Genomic DNA, 19,580 nt, shown 5'->3' on the forward strand with positions numbered 1-19,580 from the left:
GGTGGGAAGAGCTGGAGGCTCCGGCTCCTCAACAGGGTGCACAGCCTCTTGTACCTCAGGCTCCTGCCCAGCCCTTGGATCAGGCTGCCTGAGGTGAAGAATTGTATTGACATGTTTCCTTCCACATAGTTTCAATAACATTTTTAATGCAAACTGCATCGAGGCCACGGAAGCCTGTAGTTCAGTTATAGCAGTAATGCAAAGGCAGGAAGGCTCCCCAGATCGTAAGTCATCTACAGGTTTTGAGTCTTCTATGTCTATGGATAAATTGGGGGATGCCGAGAGGCGTCCCATTACGGGGACTACATGCGAGATGGTCGTGGAGTGGATGGGTTGCTCTTCAGACATGTTTGATGCAGAGTTTCTCGCTGCTTTTGAACTCTCCATCTCCCTGGCACTGGGTGTTTAGGCGCTAGCAGCGTTCAGTACCTGCACCTCCACTACAATGGAACCCTTATCCATTGGGGTTATTGCCCTTGCTGCTCTCGCCATAGATCTTTGGGTCAAAAGGCAAAGGTCCAGCAAGGAATGGTTGTCGATATCATCGTAGATTGAGGCATCCAGAGCCTCAGCCATATTTGGATTGTGCACCGGAATGGCTCCTCCCACCTCTTTGTCTTTCGCTTTGGGGGTAGCATTTTAGAATAGAGCTGGGATTGTTCCCTTTTCCAAACCCCCCTCAGCCGTATTTGTGTTATTTTTGGGGTTCTGTGTAGTGTCTTTCTCAGCATTCCCCTTCCTTATGTGATATCAGGATTTTGTGGTCTTTGATTTTGTCATACTGTTTAAGTCGTTGTGACAGTTGTATTGTGTATTATTTGGCTCCCCACTTCAAGAGAAGATAAGAATCTATAATTGTCCTAGGTTTGGTCAAGAGGGAGTTGGCACGCTAAATGTCCCGGTGGATAGAATGTATTCAGCCAAACAAACGGGATCAAAGAAGATGACACTTCCGCAGTCCCCCGTGTGGCAAAGGGCCTCTCAAGGTTTGCTTACTGCAAAATCCGGAAGTGACAAACCAGGCCAATCCTTGTTTGTGCAGCAGTCACTGCCGCCTCCAAAGTCATAGGTTGCGTGCCCCCTCCTGGCCACAAGTGACCACAAAGGACCACTTCTCCTCACCACTTCTCCGCACACGCTCTGCGCACAGAATAGTCTCTAATAGTCTCTGCAGCTTGTTTCCGGGTAGGTGCTCCACCTCCAATTCAATAGTCACTGTAGAGTTACTGCCGTTTAGACCACAAAGGATCACTTGTCCTCCCCACTTCTCCGTGAATCAATCATAACCAGTGGCACCGCTCGGGGCAACCCTCCAGACCATCATTTTTTTTTCAGCCTGCCAATCCATCCATTACAGAAGGGGAAAGACCATATGCAAATCAGGCTCCTTCCCACCCCTAAAGGGGCAGTCCAGCCCGAGCTGCTAGGTCACATCCTTTCTGCAGGAGACCACCAGCACCCCCAGACATGTTTCGGCCTCGTTGGGCCTCATCAGTGAGGAGTAGCAAGTGCACTTGCAACGGAGCGCAGTTTCTATTCCATGGCCCCATAGATCTGTTCACACAGACTTGTGAGTTGTGACATTGTTTGTTGCCTAATTAAAATGCACGCCTGTCTCGCCACTGCCTTCTGCATCAATACATTCTTATTTACACATGTTTGGGGGAAATATGCCCAGGGCAGTTGGGCGATTCACATTTTGTTGCAAACGGTAGAAGTGCCCCCACCCCTCATCTCCAGAAAGTATCCCGTGCAGGACTGCTTCAGAGTGCAGTGTCAATAAGAGGGTGGCGAGTACTGTGTGGGGTCAGAAGGTGGGGGGGGGGGGAAGGTGCACCAGGCGCGTTCCTACTGCGTTCCTAGACCTGGCTCCCAGACCATGAAGATTTGGAGGGAGCGGCCTCTGCTCAACCCTCCCAGTCATTTATTGAGAAATCAGCTGTCAAAATAATGTGAACATCACGCGCTTGAGATTATGGGTTACTAGTCATACCGCAGAACTCACACTCTTTTGGTGGGTATCACCCACCTTTTGTCTTCCATAGACTTCAACGGGCGCACCCAGGCCGTACCCCCCTATGAAAAGTCAAACATGCATCCGTTCCCATTGATGTCAATGGGATCAAACGTCCCTGTCAGGCCCAAACGCATTGGATTTCCGCCTCGGATATAGCAGGCGGGGGGAAAGTGGGGGGCGGGGGTGGGTGAGAGGCAGCCACTAGGCAGTGTTGGAGGCCCGGCTGTGGAATTGTACATTCTAGTAACCACCTCTGGGTACGTGCAGCCACCAGAAGGCTTGAGCACTTCTCGCAGCTCTAAACTATCTGTGCCAAATGCGGCACTTAACTTTGACAGCAGCTGCAGCAATGTTATTTGCCTTGGAAGGAGAGGTTGCTGAGTTCCTCTTGCCAGAATGAGAAGATTCGACCCGGAGGTAACACAGATGCCACAGCCGGTGCCATCTACCCAGCTGATCAATGGATGGGGCATGAGGCCGGGCAGTGTTCAGGCGGAATAAACCAGAAAAGTGACTTTCCAGGTGGCTCATAAAAGGGCGTGCTGGGCAAGTGGAGCCGAGTGAATCTTTCGCTGTCAAACCGTCTCTCTCTCTCACACATTCTCCCCACCCCTCTCTTATCTCCCTCTCTCCCTCCCTCACCACCAACCCTTTCCCTCCCTCACTCCCACCCCTCTCCCTCCCTACACCCCTCTCTCTCTTCCCGACCCCTCCTCTTTCTTTCTTTCTTTCTTTCTTTCTTTCTTTCTTTCTTTCTTTCTTTCTTTCTTTCTTTCTTTCTTTCTTTCTTTCTTTCTTTCTTTCTTTCTTTCTATAAAAATATCTACTTTACTATTATTGAACAGACAGTTCTAGCACACTACAAAATACAACCCACCCTGTAAAGGAATGAATAGAACAGACAATTTCAAGAAGGAAAAGCGTTGCACGCTGGCCTAAACGGTGGCTCAGGACCAGGAATCATCTCAATGCTGGTTGGCAGGTCTGAAACACTGGTTGCGGCGTCTCGGATGACGTTACCAACTGCGGCGTGACAACAGTCAGCTGTGCAGTCGATTGCAGCTCAAAGGGCTACACTGGCTCGAAAATGTCCATTAAGGCAGACACTGGTTGATGCTTGCCGATGCACTCCTCCTAACTTCTTCACTGGGCTTGTGTCATCCTTTAAGGCAGTTGGCCCAAAGCTGAGGTGAATATTGCAGGCAGCTGCCTTGTCCTTGGTTTGGTTCAGAGACTCTCTGGCCCTTCCCACCTAGGAAGCTTGTGGCAGAGCCTAGCAGGGAATGCTGTGTGCTGGCTGGGTACCAGTTCTGGAGCGGCTGGAGGGTCCTCTGGATTCAGTATCTCCCTCTGTTCCATGGGAGATGTTTAGGGGAGAGATCTTGCGTCCTTTTTTGGAAATCCTGTCCTTCCTTCACTGTGTCAAGCTGTAAGGCAGACCTTCAGCCAGTGTCCAATACTGAGTTCTTCTTGTTACTCTTTGCAAAGTCTTCAGATAATCTGCCCAAAAGAATGGCTGGACCCCCTTTTAAAGCCACATGGGCTACAGTTATTGGTGCAGACTAAGCCTACCTTAATGAACCAATCCAATCATGGGTCCCCACCAACAATCTCCTGCATAAAGGTAAAGGGGGAAAACATGTAATACTAAGTCCCATCCATTTTCCTGTCGGTTGGGGATCAAAGGGTCTCTCTGGTTAATTGAACTCTTTTTGGTTCCCGATTAAAGTGGCAGATCTCCCTTGAAGCTATGGCAAGACAAGACTTTCGGTCACCGCCAAACCACATACTTGTACCTTCCGAATGGGGTCCTGCTGCAGCGTGACTACTGTAAACAGCTTTCCCAGACATGACAGGTCACTGCCATTGATACTGAGAGGCGGGAGCTGGCTTCAGGTTGACAGAGTGCATATCAAAATGGTGTTGGGGTTTTCCTGTCCTTTGTTAGTCCTGCGACCAGGCTCCCCGTGGGCCTGTTTGAATTAACTTTGATTAGTATGCAAGGCTGCGCCAGCAGCTAGCAAAAGAAACAACGGATCTATTGAGCCTTTGTTAGTTAATTAGGCTGGCCATGGCAGGAGGAAGATTTTGCCTTCCCCCTCTGAGATGCCTTTATGTACTCTTGGCTGTCATATTCCAACTAATTATAACAGGGTGGACAGCGTATGTAGGCTGTGTCCACCCAAAGTACACAGGTCTATATGTTCGTCGTGTGGTGAGCATAGGAAAGTGTGTGCGTTAGCCCCACACATTTTCCGGAGGTTGATCTATCATCATTCAATTTCATTTGAAATATCAAAAAAGCTAAGGCGAGTGCACACCTACCATGCAGATGGTCAAATTCCTCACACTATCTCTCTCTCTTTCTCTGTCTCTTGCTCCCTCACACTCTCTCTCTTTTTCTCTCCCTCTTTCTGCCCCTCTTTTCTGTCTCCCCCATCCCCCCCCTCACTCCCCTCCCCCATCCCTTCTCTTCTCTCTCTCAGTGTCACCCCATCTTTCTCCTACTCTCTCTCTTTCTCTCACTCTCCTCTCCATCTCTTTCTTTCACTCTCCCTTCCTCCTTAGTTTTCTCACTTTCCCTCTTCATCTTCTGATTTTCTCACTTTCTTCTTTAAATCTCCCCCCCCCCCCATGCCTCCCGTTTCAGGAAAAAGGGTAACTTTAAGTGTTGCACTACTCTACCTGAAAGGGACACTGCTCAATAATTTTGGGGCACTATGCAATTCTCCAGAGGTGATGCCCAGTATATCAGAGGTGATGCTGAATATTTCTTGGATGATGCTCAGTATGTCAAAGGTAATGTTTAATTTGTCAGTGATGGTGATTAATAATTCATAGTCAATATTATGTAGGTCTCAATTGCTGCTCAGTATGCCAGATGTGCTGGTCATTGTTTTAAGGGCAATACTTCCTACAGCAGGACAGCTTCTCAGCAATTTCAATATTGCAGGTGTGATGTTAACTATCCCAGGGATCATGATGTATGTGCCACGGGGGATGCTAAATATGCCAGGTGTGATGCTCAGTATTCCAGGGATCATGATGTATATGCCAGGTGTGATGCTCAGTTTTCCTGGGATGTTGATTTATTTGCAATGGGGGATGCTCAGTATGCATGGTGTGATGCTCAGTATTCCCGGCATCATGAATTATATGCCACGGGGGATGCTCAATATGCCTCGTGTGATGTTCACTATCCCAGGGATCATAATTTATGTGCCATGTAGGATGCTCAGTATGCGAGGTGTGATGCTCAGTACTCCAGGGATCATGCTTTATATGTCATGGAGGATGCGTAATATGCCCCTTGTGATGCTCAGTATTCCAGGGATCATGAGTTATGTGCCATGGCGGATGCTCAGTATACGTGGTATGATGCTCAGTATTCCAGGGATCATGATTCATGTGCCATGGGGGATGCTCAATATGCCAGGTGAGATGCTCAGTTTTCCTGGGATGATGATTTATGTGCAATGGGGGATGCTCAGTATGCGTGGTGTGATGCTCAGTATTCCCAGCATCATATATGCAAAGGGGGATGCTCAATATGCCTCGTGTGATGTTCACTATCCCAGGGATCATAATTTATGTGCCATGGAGGATTCTCAATATGCCAGGTGTGATGCTCAGTACTCCAGGGATCCTAATGTATGTGCCATGGAGGATGCTCAATGTGCATGTTGTGATGCTGAGTATTCCAGGGATCATGATGTATATGCCACGGGGGATGCTCAATATGCCTCGTGTGATGTTCACTATCCCAGGGATCATAATTTATGTGCCATGGGGGATGCTCAGTATGCGAGGTGTGATGCTCAGTACTCCAGGGATCATGATTTGTGTGCCATGGAGGATTCTCAATATGCCAGGTGTGATGCTCAGTACTCCAGGGATCATGATTTATGTGCCATGGAGGATTCTCAATATGCCAGGTGTGATGCTCAGTACTCCAGGGATCCTAATGTATGTGCCATGGAGGATGCTCAATGTGCATGTTGTGATGCTCAGTACTCCAGGGATCATGATTTATATGTCATGGAGGATGCGTAATATGCCCCGTGTGATGCTCAGTATTACTGGGCCTGTAAAATGTATTATTTGTCCTGCAGGTTGTTTCTAGCAGTGGTATGCAAACAATGGGGCTGCCCACCCATGAGGGCCCAGAGAGTGTCCGGAGGGACTCGAGTCTCTTTATAAATGGAGGATGGTGACTGCTTTCAATGGAAAAGAATAAGCCTTTCTTTTATTTTGGGGTACTCAGCAACAATATGTTTATCAAGGAGTTTCAGCACAAAAGGATGTTGATACCAATATTCTAGGGAAGTCAGGCATATTTGTGAGTTGCTGCTAAGAAGACAGGGCATTCATAAATGCTTTGGGTGCCACTGAGTATGCCCAGAGAATAGCTCATTATGCAGTTTATGGCTTCATCTTATTGTGCTAAAGGTGCAGCTGGATAGGCCAACAGATGTGCATAGTTTGGGGGGATTTATATTTAGTATACCAGTGGTTCTATTGCCTGTTCTTGGGAGCTGATAAATGTGCCATATTCCTGCTCAATATGCTACCTGTAATCTGCTAGGATAAAGGTAAAAGTGACATTGGCCCTCATTACAAGTTCGACGGTCCGGAATCCGGTTTTACCGTGAAGGTGGTGACACCGTTTCCGCGACTGCAAGTATGCAGAAGTAAGGTGTGATTACGGTTTGTCAGTCACGTGCCCTAGACCATTGCAGAAATGGTGTAACCGCCCCAACGCTAACACCCACGGAGGCGGATGCACCAGGTACAATGGTAGTGGTACATCCGTTTCCGCCACGTCATGCCAGATACAGAAATACCGGTGCCGGAAACACCACGATCGCGAAAAAACGGAAAGAGAGCAGTGGCCATTACTTAAAGCACAATCCACTGCAATCCTCAGTAACCACAAGGCCTACAGCTCCTGTGACTGTTGAAGCCCAGCTTTTGCGATGACGTCAAGGTTCCCAGCAATCCGCCAGCTGAAACCATGCTTCAGCGAGGCGGAGCTGAGTGAGCTCGTGGAGCACATTGTGGAGAATACACCAGCACTGTTCAGTGCAGATCAGAGGCGTAGCATGCAGCAGAAGAGAGAAAAGGGATATGGTGGAGGCTGCACAGAAGTGCACAGCTGTGGGCGTAACAGTGCGGACCGTCAAGGACTGCCACAAGCGGTGGGACGATCTGCGGCTGCGTGTCCGTAACCTGTTGGCAGCACACATGCAGCACAGCACTGGCACAGGAGGGGGACCACAGTCTCCACTGAAGCACCAGACCTGAGAGGAGAGGTGCAGAAGCATCATGCACCTTGAGGGGATTGAGGGAGTCAGTAATTCAGAGGTCGGAGCAGGCACACCTGGCGAGGCCGGTAAGTACACAGAGTACAAAGCCATGAGTGTGAATGAAGGAAGGCCAGCCCCCCCACCCCCAGCCAGGGCCTAGAGGCACACGACACATACACCATCACCCCCTGCCCCAGCCAGGGCCTAGAGGCAGACAACACATCCACCATCACCCCCCCAGCTAGGGCCTAGAGGCACACAACACATCCACCATCACCCCTCCACCCCCCAGCAGGGCCTAGAGGTACACAAAACATACACCATTACCCCCCAGCCAGGGCCTAGAGGCACACAACACATCCACCATTGATCCCATCACACTCAACACCTCCATGTGACAACAACACCCGGACAGGCAGACGCCGTGCAACTGTGTGCTAGCCGTGATCTACACACCTGAGTGCATCACCCATCAATGTGTGTACTTGCAAGTGGACGAAGTATGAGGAGTGCGTTGAATGTGACTGCCCCATTCACATCCTGTCACATGACTAACAGCATGCCCTACATTCCCCCACAGGTACATCAACTGAGAGTTACTCAGCACAATAGCCAATGGCAAGGGGGACTGCACAAGGCCGTCGGACAAGGCAATCCCAGGATGCCACTGCCAACACCTCTGGCAGACATGCATCCGCCATGGTGACAGTGCACGATGACACGGACACCACCATCCCCGCTGTGCCTGCAGTCCAGCATGTACCAATGCCAAATACACCTGCAGCCCCCTCCATTGCACCCACTACTGCCTGTGGGCCAAACAGCGACAATGATGCAGCTAGCGTCAAAAGTGCGCCAAGATAACAGTGCACTGACGCACCCGAGAATGCAGATGATGGGGCAACACCACACCAGAACAGCTGGCCACATTCAGCCCCAAGGGACTACACCGTCTGATGCACGCCCCCACACCTTCCATCCCGGAACTCTGCACCCACCTACAGTGCATCGAGGAGCACCAGGTCAGTCTGACACAACTTGTTCAGCAACAGCTCGAGGAGGCAAGGCTGCAACGGGAGGAGGCTTGTCTACAACGGGAGAGCACTGCCACCTCTGTGCGCCGCCTCGCACGTGCCATCGGGTGGTTTGCTACAACAAACATGGTGATATCACAGCAGGTTAGGGAGGGCAAAAACATTATGTCTAACATTGCTGAGACAATGCTGCTTGCCTAGCAGGCTTTCATGGGCTGTGTGCGACCCGGCTGTGGCCTCCGCTAGCAGCACACCCTCGAGTTCTGTGACCAGCAGCTCTCGCAGGAGTCATCATGGCTGGCAGGTGCCTCTGGGAGTGACAACCATGGTCACAAGCATGGCCGAAAATAGGCTGTGCATTGCAGAAATGTTGGTCCACAAGTTGTGATGGGGTCTGGGTTGGTGGGTGGGAATGTTGGGGAGGTCCTTAGTGGTGTTTGTCAGTTTGGGCCTGGTTGGTGGGTGGGAACGTTGAGGAGGTGGGGGTGGTCCTTAGTGTGGTTTGTCAGTTTGGGCCTGGTTGGTGGGTGGGAACCTTGGGGAGGTGGGGGTGGTCCTTAGTGGGGTTTGTCAGTTTGGGTCTGGTTGGTGGGTGGGAACGTTGGGGAGGTGGGGGTGCTCCTTAGTGGGGATTGTCAGTTTGGGCCTTGTTGGTGGGTGGGAACGTTAGGGAGGAGGCAGTGTCCTTAGTGGGGTTTGTCAGTTTGGGCCTGGTTGGTGGGTGGGAACGTTGGGGACGTGGGGGTGGTCCTTAGTGGGGTTTGTCAGTTTGGGCCTGGTTGCTGGGTGGGAATGTTGGGAAGGTGGGTGGGCATGTGTGGACTAGATTGTAATCCCAATCCTGTTTCCCCTGTTAATCCAACAATATAGTGGTGTGCAAATGCAAATGACGAGTGGACATTCTCATTTTGTGTGCATTGAAATCATTTATTGTAGTGTTGCAAGATGAAGGGCTGAATGTGCACATGTGGTACAGCAGAGGAAATTGTGTTTGAGTGATCTACATGCATGTTGTCCATCAATGGCACCCTGGCTTGGTTGTGCACCCATCCCATCACCGTCTTCATCATCATCATCCTCATCCTCATCTGCTGGCTCGATGTCCGGGGGCAGTGGAATGTTCCTGCGTAAGCACACGTTGTGTCTGTCTTCACCGGGCTGTAATGCAAGGCGCCACCTGATCTGCTCAGGCAGCAGAACCTGGCCTTCAGCAGTCCAAAGGTCAGCTCTATTACTCCACGTGTACATATGTGTGCCCGGTTGTAGGCCTCCTCATGCCTGTTCCGTGGCCGTCGTATGGGCGTCATCAGCCAGGGCGTGAGTGCATATCCTGCATCACCTGCATGGGAGTGAAAGCAAGGGCACATGTTACTGTTTGTGGTATTACTGTCTGTATCAGATGCAGTGCACAGATGCCCCTTCTGGTAACCCGGTATTTGACTCATCTATTGTGCACACTTGGATCACATTTCCATGCTGGTTTCTGTGATTCTCAGATTTGTGGAGTGACGTTAGGCAGGAACATGTTGCAATCATTGTAATGACAAATCTGAAGAGGTATCCAGAGAGCAAATTATATTTAGCACAAAAGTGTATCAAATTGTATTCACCATGATACAAAAGATACAAAAAAGTCAATTAATGACATATTAATTTACACTATATTATTATATCACATAACACGACAGCATGGGTATACATAAAAACTGGCTAAATTTATTCCACCACAACAACCTTTCATAGTGCAGAATTCAGACCATACACAACACTCAGTGACATTCAACCATACAACAATTGCTAAAAAACATGACAACATTGAGTAACAGTGGGAGGTGAGGTAAACTTTCCTCACATCTCACCTGATTATTTTAATATTTGAAGTTTTTACGCAAGCAGCAATAGAAATGATTAAAATCAATCTATCGCACGGGTGGATCTGGGAAGAAGAGTATTATGTAGATCACATCCCTGGAAAATAGGCTCAACTTCCGGTGGGAGATCGGCTGATTTCGGTGTAAAAGTACAAGGTTTCACCAGACCAGAGATATTAATTTCACTAGTATTCTCTTTGACTTTCAGTCTAATTTTTCTCAATAGTTGGGGTGTATTTGATTCTTTCTTTACTCCCCTATTCAATTTATTTCTATTCAACAAATGGTCTGTAACTGGGAGCACGTGGTGTAGACATTTTTTTTATTTGAGTTAGGTGTGGGATAGGGCACTGTCGCATATTTATGCAGTATTGCTCTTGCCTTGCAGCTTTTTATGACATCTTTTTCCTGATGAAGACGTTGCCCAAAGTACATTCTACGTCGAAACCGGTTGAGCCTATTTTCCAGGGATGTGATCTACATAATACTCTTCTTCCCAGATCCACCCGTGCGAGAGATTGATTTTAATCATTTCTATTGCTGCTTGCGTAAAAACTTCAAATATTAAAATAATCAGGTGAGATGTGAGGAAAGTTTACCTCAACTCCCACTGTTATTCAATTTTTTCATGTTTTTTAGCAATTGTTCTATGGTTGAATGTCACTGAGTGTTGTGTATGGTTTGAATGCAGCACTATGAATGGTTGTTGTGGTGGACTAATTTTAGCCAGTTTTTATGTATACCCATGCTGTCATGTTATGTGATATAATAATATAGTGTAAATTAATATGTCATTAAATGACTTTTTTGTATCTTTTCTATTATGGTGAATAAAATGTAATACACTTTTGTGCTAAATATAATTTGCCCTCTGTATACCTCTTCAGATTTGTGATTTATAGTAATACTCTGGTCCAGAGTACAGAGTCTTCCTTCTTCATTCTGTAATTGTAGCATTCATTGTAATTTACATGTGTTCAGATGTGGTGGGTGACTGTTTGTCAGACTGCATCAGGCAGACACAGATCACTACAAAGATGTGGCCACTGCGCACTGCTCGAGATACGCCCATTGTGTGCATGGCAGTAGCAAATGTGCATCGGGCGGGGGAGGCACTCACATCCTCATGTTGCATTTGCATGTAGTGCTACCCCGTGGCTAGGGTGTACATGGAGATAGGCAGGGCTTCTTTTTCCGTGACATGGCATGGTGCAATAATCAAGTCGCTGCAGTGAGCTGTGTGGATTCTGGTGCTTGTCTATTGGTGCATGTCTATTCCCCACCCCAATACACAGGGTCATGCATTGGCAGTTGTGCTCACCCAGGTGCCTGGGACATTGTGGGCCTTGACTACTCACCCCCCCAATACACAGGGGTCATGCATTGGCAGTTGTGCTCACCCAGGTGCCTGGGACACTGTGGGCCTTGACTATTCACCCCCCCCCCCAATACACAGGGGTCATGCATTGGCAGTTGTGCTCGCTCAGCTGCCTGGGACATTGTGGGCCTTGACTATCCCCCCACAATACACAGGGGTCATGCATTGGCAGTTGTACTCACCCAACAGCCATGTGCTTTGACCCACATAAAGTTCCATGTAGCGTGGCAATGTAGAATTCCGCAAGACCATCGAGTTGTGTGTGGACCCCGGGAAATGTGTACAGCAATACGTGATGACTTGTTGGGCATCGCAGACCATCTGGACGTTCAGTGAGTGGAATTGCTTCTGATTGCGGTACACCACCTCAATTGCATGTCTGACAGTCAACTCCACGTGCATACTATCTAATGCGCCTATGCAATTGGGCATGCCGGCAATGGCATGAAAGGCCACTTTGGTGGCAATGACCTGGGCAGGGGTACTTACGGGCTGGCTAGGGACATGTGCTCTAACGCATGGCGCAGCAGCGCATCCAGTACCTGGAACTCCCCAACAGTGTGCTGATAGGTTCCGGTGGTGAGGAAATGCAGTACGGAGACTACTTCAGCAGGGGGAGGATTGCAGTCTGGATGCCGATGCTGATTTCCTCTTCAATGAGAGTGACGATGGATATGATTGAGGCCCAGTCAAGCCGGTACAATGTATGTATCTGACTTGGGGTCAGGTTCCAGGGTGATGCCCTGATGCAGGGTATTGCTGGCTGCCTATGGGGTGGCACCTGCTGCACATGTTTTGGATGGCCACCGGGTTCCTGATTTGCCTCCACCTACACTGCCCCCTCCTCTGCGTCAGTGCTGCTTCAATCTGCACTGCTGCTTGCAAGTTCCCTATGCCAATTGCTGCTAGGGCAGCTGACAGCATGGTTGTGTTGGAAGGTGGCTTGGGTGTGGGTGTGACCCTGTTCTAGGCTCCCAGTGGCTTATGATCTGCAGCTGGCCTGATTGTGAACACCCGGGGCCTGTTTCAGCTCCCCTGCCACTGTTTAACGCCATGTCCGCGGTGCCGACAGTACCGGCACAGTGTTCACAGTGTTTCTGCCATGATCATAGCAGTGTTTCCGTGTCCGTGCTACCCGTAATGTGTCTGGTGTTGCGCATTGCTGGTGATTGGGGGTTTCTGACATCGCGGGTCAGAATGAGCGAGTCCGGTAAACGGTGCTGGTACGGGTTTACCGGCACCGTTAAACCCGGACCGGCTTACTTGTAATCGGGCCCATTGTGTTAGTCGGCATGCCAGGGTGCATTTCTTCTTTTTTTTATAATTCTCATTTTTATTCAGTTTCAATTGAATACAAACATAAATAAAATGTAATGTGATTTATTTCCCTTGCAACACCCCCTATGCCCCCTTGTCCATTACCTACCCTTCTATTACCCAATAAACTGTTACAAGCCTTAATGCAGAGATCTTGGAAGTCTAGCCTTGCGAGGACACCCCCCCCGTGAGTCATGTCATTAATTTAGGAATCCTTCTCCCTGAGCCTACTCCCTGCCACCCTGTAACCTGATTCTGGCCACCTATCCCTTATCCTGCCTAGGCCTTCTGAATAGGGGCAGACTCACAAACCTCCGCTCAGAGAGGTGGTTTCCATCCCAAGCCCGGTTCACTCAGAACTGCTAACTCCCAATTTCTGCATCACCTGTGGGCTGATCGAGGTTTGCGTGTTCCAATACTATGCATTAAATTCCCCTCAGAGGGGTGGGGGGCTGTGAAGAGGAAAGGCAACTACAACACATAGAAGGGAACAGCAATGGGATATAAACGTGAACACAAAAACATAACTGCGAAGGATGGTTCTATGTTAAAAAAACAAAAAAAGCGAGGCCTAAAAGACTCAGGGTTTTTTGGTTGAATTTCGAAAATGATTTTTTTCTTCACTATATATTTATTTATAAAACGGGGGAGACCCCCTGCACCCACCCCACATCTCCTTACCTTTACTTATACTCTTATTCAACCACCCATCTATTTGTGTGGATTAATAAAAGCTCTCAAAAAATGAAACTGAAGGGCAAAGGGAAGCATGGCTTGTCAGCTTTTATCAAAGAAAATAAGAAAAACCTTCACACAGAAAATGGGCCTATTAGGGAAGACTGTGGGGGTTTCTGCAGGTAACAAAAGGATGAGCTATGTGAAAAGGCTTACCTGTTATTACCAAAGGAAAAGCAGCCTTTTTAATTCACAGTAGAATAATAAATCCAAAGGCCCCTTTCACATGAATAGCAGGATTTTCAAACACTGACACTAAAATGACTTTTCATGGGCGTTTGCAGTTTAAAGAAGACAAGAGAAAAATGTTCCCCATCTAACATAAAGATGTCAGGGAAAAGAATTAATGTGTGTTGAACAAGATGTAATGTATAATATGCTTCAAATGCAAAATACCGGCAAACATTTGAAAAGAAAAGCCCACTTTGTTTCCTGCGGTCACATGAAAAGTTTGTGTAGGCCCGAGGCAGACCCTTTTGCTTGTTCTGGGGCAAACTTCACATCACAAAGGACTCCCCCACTGAAAGCCTGACTGGTATCCCAGCTGTTTACAACTGCAATAAAGTCTGATGCTAAGAGGTGTGGAAACAGATTTTCCCCAGGCTTGGTGTCTCTGAAAGCTCATTTCTGTGCAGGGCAAATGGTTTTAGGCTGTGCATGACTGGAACTTGGAGAGGGGGATCTCTGTGTAGCAAATGCATACCCTATTTATGACCTGTAGCCTGCACTTCAAACAACAAAGAGACTAATGGAAACACTGGCAAAGAGAGGCAAATGGCACTGGAGACAGGAGAGCTCCAATTTGCATAACCTAAAGGTTTCCTATTAGTTCTATTAATTTTTAAGGACTGTTATCATTTAGGCATTTTTCTCAGCAATCATAGGTCGTACTTCCTTCATTGATGTGTCATTTTTTAGATAATTTCCGGGTGATTTTGTTAAAATAAAATTCATCCACATGCAATTTAGGGAATTGTAATGGTCAACTAAAAGGTGTTCCTGCCTGCTATGAACACGTCCTGGATTTAAGAGTTGGCGAGCTGGTGGAGGGTAAAATTAGGAATGTTGAGAGTAAATTGTGTGTTCCTAATTATTTAGCTTTTTGTGTAAACTGATTAAAATTGCCACACAGCCGTGAAACATAGTGTGGACCCGGCTGTTTTTTATTTAATTCCCCATGATTAGCTGAAGCAGGATATATATATATATATATATATATATATATATATATATATATATATATATATATATATATATATATATATATAATGGCAGTTACTGGTACATCACAATGTTTTTACACATAACTAGATATTTGCCAAAATTTGGCATAAAAACAAAAGGAGATTTCAAAGGGAAGTTGCCATCTGTCTGTTCCAGACTCTTAAAACAATCTATAAAGAGAGGCTGGATTTGGGAGGCGAGAGAAGGGTAACTGGCCAATCATCCTTGCAGGAACTCTTGCAGGGAACTTCCCAATGTTGTAACATTGATGGTGTCATTACTAGTATATAAAGTGGATGCACTAGGAGAGAAGGAGGGGGGCTACAATTACCATCAAGAGACCTGCAAAAACCTATCATCTGATAGCCACAAGGAAACACCAAAATGAGATTTGGCTGAGATTGCATCTGGGTCGAGCTGTCTTTTGTTGGGAAGGTCTAAACGCCAACTGGGTCCTATGGTGGAGAGCTGGGCACCATCCCTGAGAGTGGAGTGACCAGACCCCTGCCCTGTTCATGAAGAGGGTCCTGAAATGCAGCTCGTTTCCTGCACTTTAAACAGAGGCTTTCAATGGGAGTAGAATTGAGAGAATTGAAACCAATGATGGGGGAATATGCTTTCCTTAAATCCTTTCCCTTAATAGTAGGAAGCGGGCAAAGGTGTGTAGATACGTAGCCTATTTAACTAAAAATATTAATTTAATTAATTCCCCTCGGCAAAACACCACAGGGTGAATTTAGTTAAAATTGGAAATGAACAAAACTCATTCCAAGTGCGCACTGAAAGCCATAGTCTGTGATTTAATTGGGTAATCTTTCTGTTCAGCTTCCCCAACACAGGCCTTTAAGTAGAGGGTGGTCTGAAATCCAACATTTTCAAATCATCCCAGTTTTGTCTGTCCAGCATCCCCAACATGCCTTTAAGTGGAGGGGTGGTCTGAAATCCAAAATTCTCAAATCATCCCACTTTTTACCATCCAGCTTCCCCAATACAGGCCTGTAAGGGGGAGGCGGTCTGAAATTGCAAATTCTTAAGTCATCCCAATTTTTCTGTCTGACTTCTTCAACAGAGACCAAAGTAGGGGGAGGGCTGATAGACCCATTGCTAAATCACCGTGTGTTTAATTACTGCTAGCCTTTTAAGCTCACAGGAAAACCGAAATTGTACAGCATTGCAAATGTAAAGTGATTTCATTTAGGGACCAGTGTTGATGATCATTTACTTTGAAATTTGTATAAAGTAAAATATTGTGATTTAAGTTTTCCCAACCAAATTGTTTGAGTTATTTATGTAGAGAGAGGTTTCTTGTGTTGTGCCATGATAAAGTGGTGTGTGACATATTTGGTGCCATTTTCTCTTAACTATCATCCAAATAAATACAAATATATTTCCTGTATACCAGGTTGGTTCTTGGTTAATTGGTAGCTCAGGGGTAGGGATTGAAGGGAACGATATGCATCACAAATAGGGCTGAATAAAGAACCGACATTAAACTGTTTATTGTGTGACACCTAGATTGGGGAGCGAAGGAACTCCCTGTGTTGAAGGTGGCCTCTCAATAAACTGTTACATATTTATTGAAAAAAGGGTAAAAATCCAGCCAAATCTGACCATAAGAACTCAATCTTTTCGGCTTCGTAGTTTTCTGATTCGTTTTTTGGGGGGATTACCCAAAGGACGACAAGTCAATTTGTCTTGAATGGGTTGTGAAACAGCTTGCTTATCTCTCTCCTGGTCAAGTTCTTCCTCTTGAACCACATTTTTATGGCACTCTGGGGGCCCGGCCCAATGTGAGCTACAAGAATGTCCCCCAGGTTATCATGAAGTCTGCCTCCCTGTCTCGGTATCATGTCATCACTGTAAACTTGAAAATGCTGAATACAAAAACACTGAATTCCCAAATGCACACTTTACCGCAATTATAATTGGGTGCGGGGGTTTAGGATTATACAAAATATAAGGGGAGTATGGGGAGGGTGCTGCGGGGGTTTTCCCCCTGCACATCATTGCAGGGAAAAGTTCAGGGAAACCTTTTGGTTCTCAGCATTTAAAGTTCACAGTGACCACATAAACCCCCTGTCTCGAAGCCTGCAGAGTAGCCGTTAATATGATGCTGCTGCAGTCGTCCCATCTTCCCAAGCCTTCATTTGTGGCCATGTTTCAGTCTTCCATAGCCTCGATATCATTTGATTAGCTACAAGCAAGGCTGTATTTAGCCGCCTTTCTTCAAGGTTCGTTATGTGTGATATCATAGAGTGGTCATGCAGTATACAGAGTTTGGGGTCAGTAGATAGGGCCTTGCCTAGTGTGCCTTGAGCAGCGTCGACCAACATTTCTCTACATTCTTGCAGGACCATAAAATGTGTAGTACGCCCCCTGATGTGACCTGGCACATCCAGCGGCTTGCGTGCTGCAACAGTTTGGCTGCCTCTAGCTTTGCCCGGGTCCAGTACCAACCTTGAAGTATTTTGTAGTGCATTAGCCTGAGCCTTGCGTCCTTGATCCCCCGCCCGATGCTCATTGCCACCTAACATGCCTCGAATGGACGCATCAGTAAACTGTTCCCCTGGTAGCTTCTAGCATCTATCTACAATGCCCTTAGTACTCTTTTCAGTGAATGATGCATCTGTTGATGTGGTGTAAAGTGCTGCCACCAGGCCCCTGCTCATTTTCCACTTTCTGATCAGTTTAGTGATTGGGGAGGATCCTATAGATGATGGGTGTGTCTTGTGTGCCGCCTCTAAGCAGTGCAAGTGCTCTCTGTGTCCCCGCTCATCACTATTGGTCAGGCCGTACCCCATTTAACGCTCACCCTCTATCAGTCCCTTCATCTGTATTAGCTCAGAGCTAACCCATCTCACCCAGAAGGCCTCACTGTGTCCTATTTGGATTTCCTTCTTGCACTGAAAGGGGCACCCCTAAGGGCGGAAATCCTAAAAAAAGTGGTGGGACTCATTAACACACCAATTGAATGTGGCGTCACCAGAATCTAGCATATCAAGGTGCCCTCTGAAAAAAGTAGGGGCACCCATAAAAAAGTGAGGGGACTCTATCTACCTGCATGTACCCTCGACTTGAGCCCTGCTTCTTATGCCAGTGACTATCTACTCAATATGTGCGCTCTCTTCCATGCTGTCGCACTGGCCCACAAAATAGAGTGTTTCCCCACTGCAGCATCACCACAAAAAAAAAAAACGCTGTATCTGTCCTGCGGCTTATTTCTTTCTACAGGAGTGCCCAGGTGAGTCTGGCTCCAGGCTCTTTGAAAAACACTGCTGCCTGCGAAGGTTGCTATGCCAAACAATACATTTTTATAAGCCAGCAGGAAGAAGGGATGCGTATAGCTTTTCCATTCTGAGCCAGACAAATAATTGAATGCCCTGTGTTATCTTGGGAAGGCCAAATACATAGTTCAGGCATGACATTAACACCATTTTAATTATTTGGGAGTGCCCCCATATGGAGAGGTTCAGAGAGGACCAGTTGGATAAATTCTGCTGTGTCTTAGAGCAGGGGATCTCTGGATTATCTTTGATCATCTCTGTTATATCTCTGCTCAGGTATATCCCTATATGCTTGAGTCTGTACTCTAGCACCTTGAAGTGTCTGAATTGCTAGAAGGAATTACCAACAACGATCTCAGACCCAAATAACCATACAGACTCAAGGAATATGGCAAAGTACTACTTCATTATCAGCATACAATCAAGTAGGGCAATCTGGCGAACAACAAACTGTAGTCCACACACTCACATCCAAACTTGATTATACAAAGGTTTTATACCTCAATGTACATCAGCTATGATGTCATCTGATGTGGCAAACTGTAAAACCTATTGAAGGGAGGGATTGCTTAAGGTAATATATATACCTATATATCATGTACATATTAGTAACTTTATTTGATACCCCTTATCTAGTGGGCCCGCCTCAAACCATCTCTAAATATGTATAATACTGATTATAGCAGAATAATGGCAGGTGGGTTGGCCTATGCAACACTGTATAACATGTTGCCACATAGACCTTCTGATTGGTTGGCATGCTCTCCCAACCTTGAACTGACGGCTTGTTAGAAGCATGTAAGCAAAATAGAACCCAGGTGCGGAGAGCAATGTCAGACTACTCCCCCTTTTTCCCAATTAGTCCATCATCTCTCATAGGTCAGGCCCCAAGCTAAGGCTTTTTTATAGTTGACCTTGAAGCCTATTCTCTATTCTGGGAATTTAAAGGGAATGCATGTACAATATTATCTTTGTCTAGAGCTTAATGAATAGTACTTGTTTTCAACTTCTGAATCACATGTGAGGAGATGACTAATGTGTCCTTTTTTACCTTCTATTTACTGCAATTTCATTAAATTGTACTGGGTGTCATTACTCCCCTCAGCCTCTAGAGACTTGTTCACTCCACCCTGCATAGGCTTTTCACATCTTTAATTTTCCACTGACACAATCTTGTGGAGTGGAGATGAGGCTGAAAGACCAAATAATGAAATCCTCTGACAAGGGGTGAGCAAATACCAGAAATTAAAGAAGTACTCACCCATAACTAAAACATGATACTGGTAGTGTGATTCTGAAACTTTGCTCATGGAATACACGAGGATCAGCCTATCTCTTTGGAAATAAAAACCGAGATCTATCAACTTTTGACATACTGTGTCTACAAGAGACGTGGGTTACAAACAACCCATCT

This window comes from Ambystoma mexicanum, chromosome 9, assembly GCF_040938575.1.
Source record: "Ambystoma mexicanum isolate Mex_15411 chromosome 9, UKY_AmexF1_1, whole genome shotgun sequence".
NCBI classification, from domain to species: Eukaryota; Metazoa; Chordata; class Amphibia; order Caudata; family Ambystomatidae; genus Ambystoma; species Ambystoma mexicanum.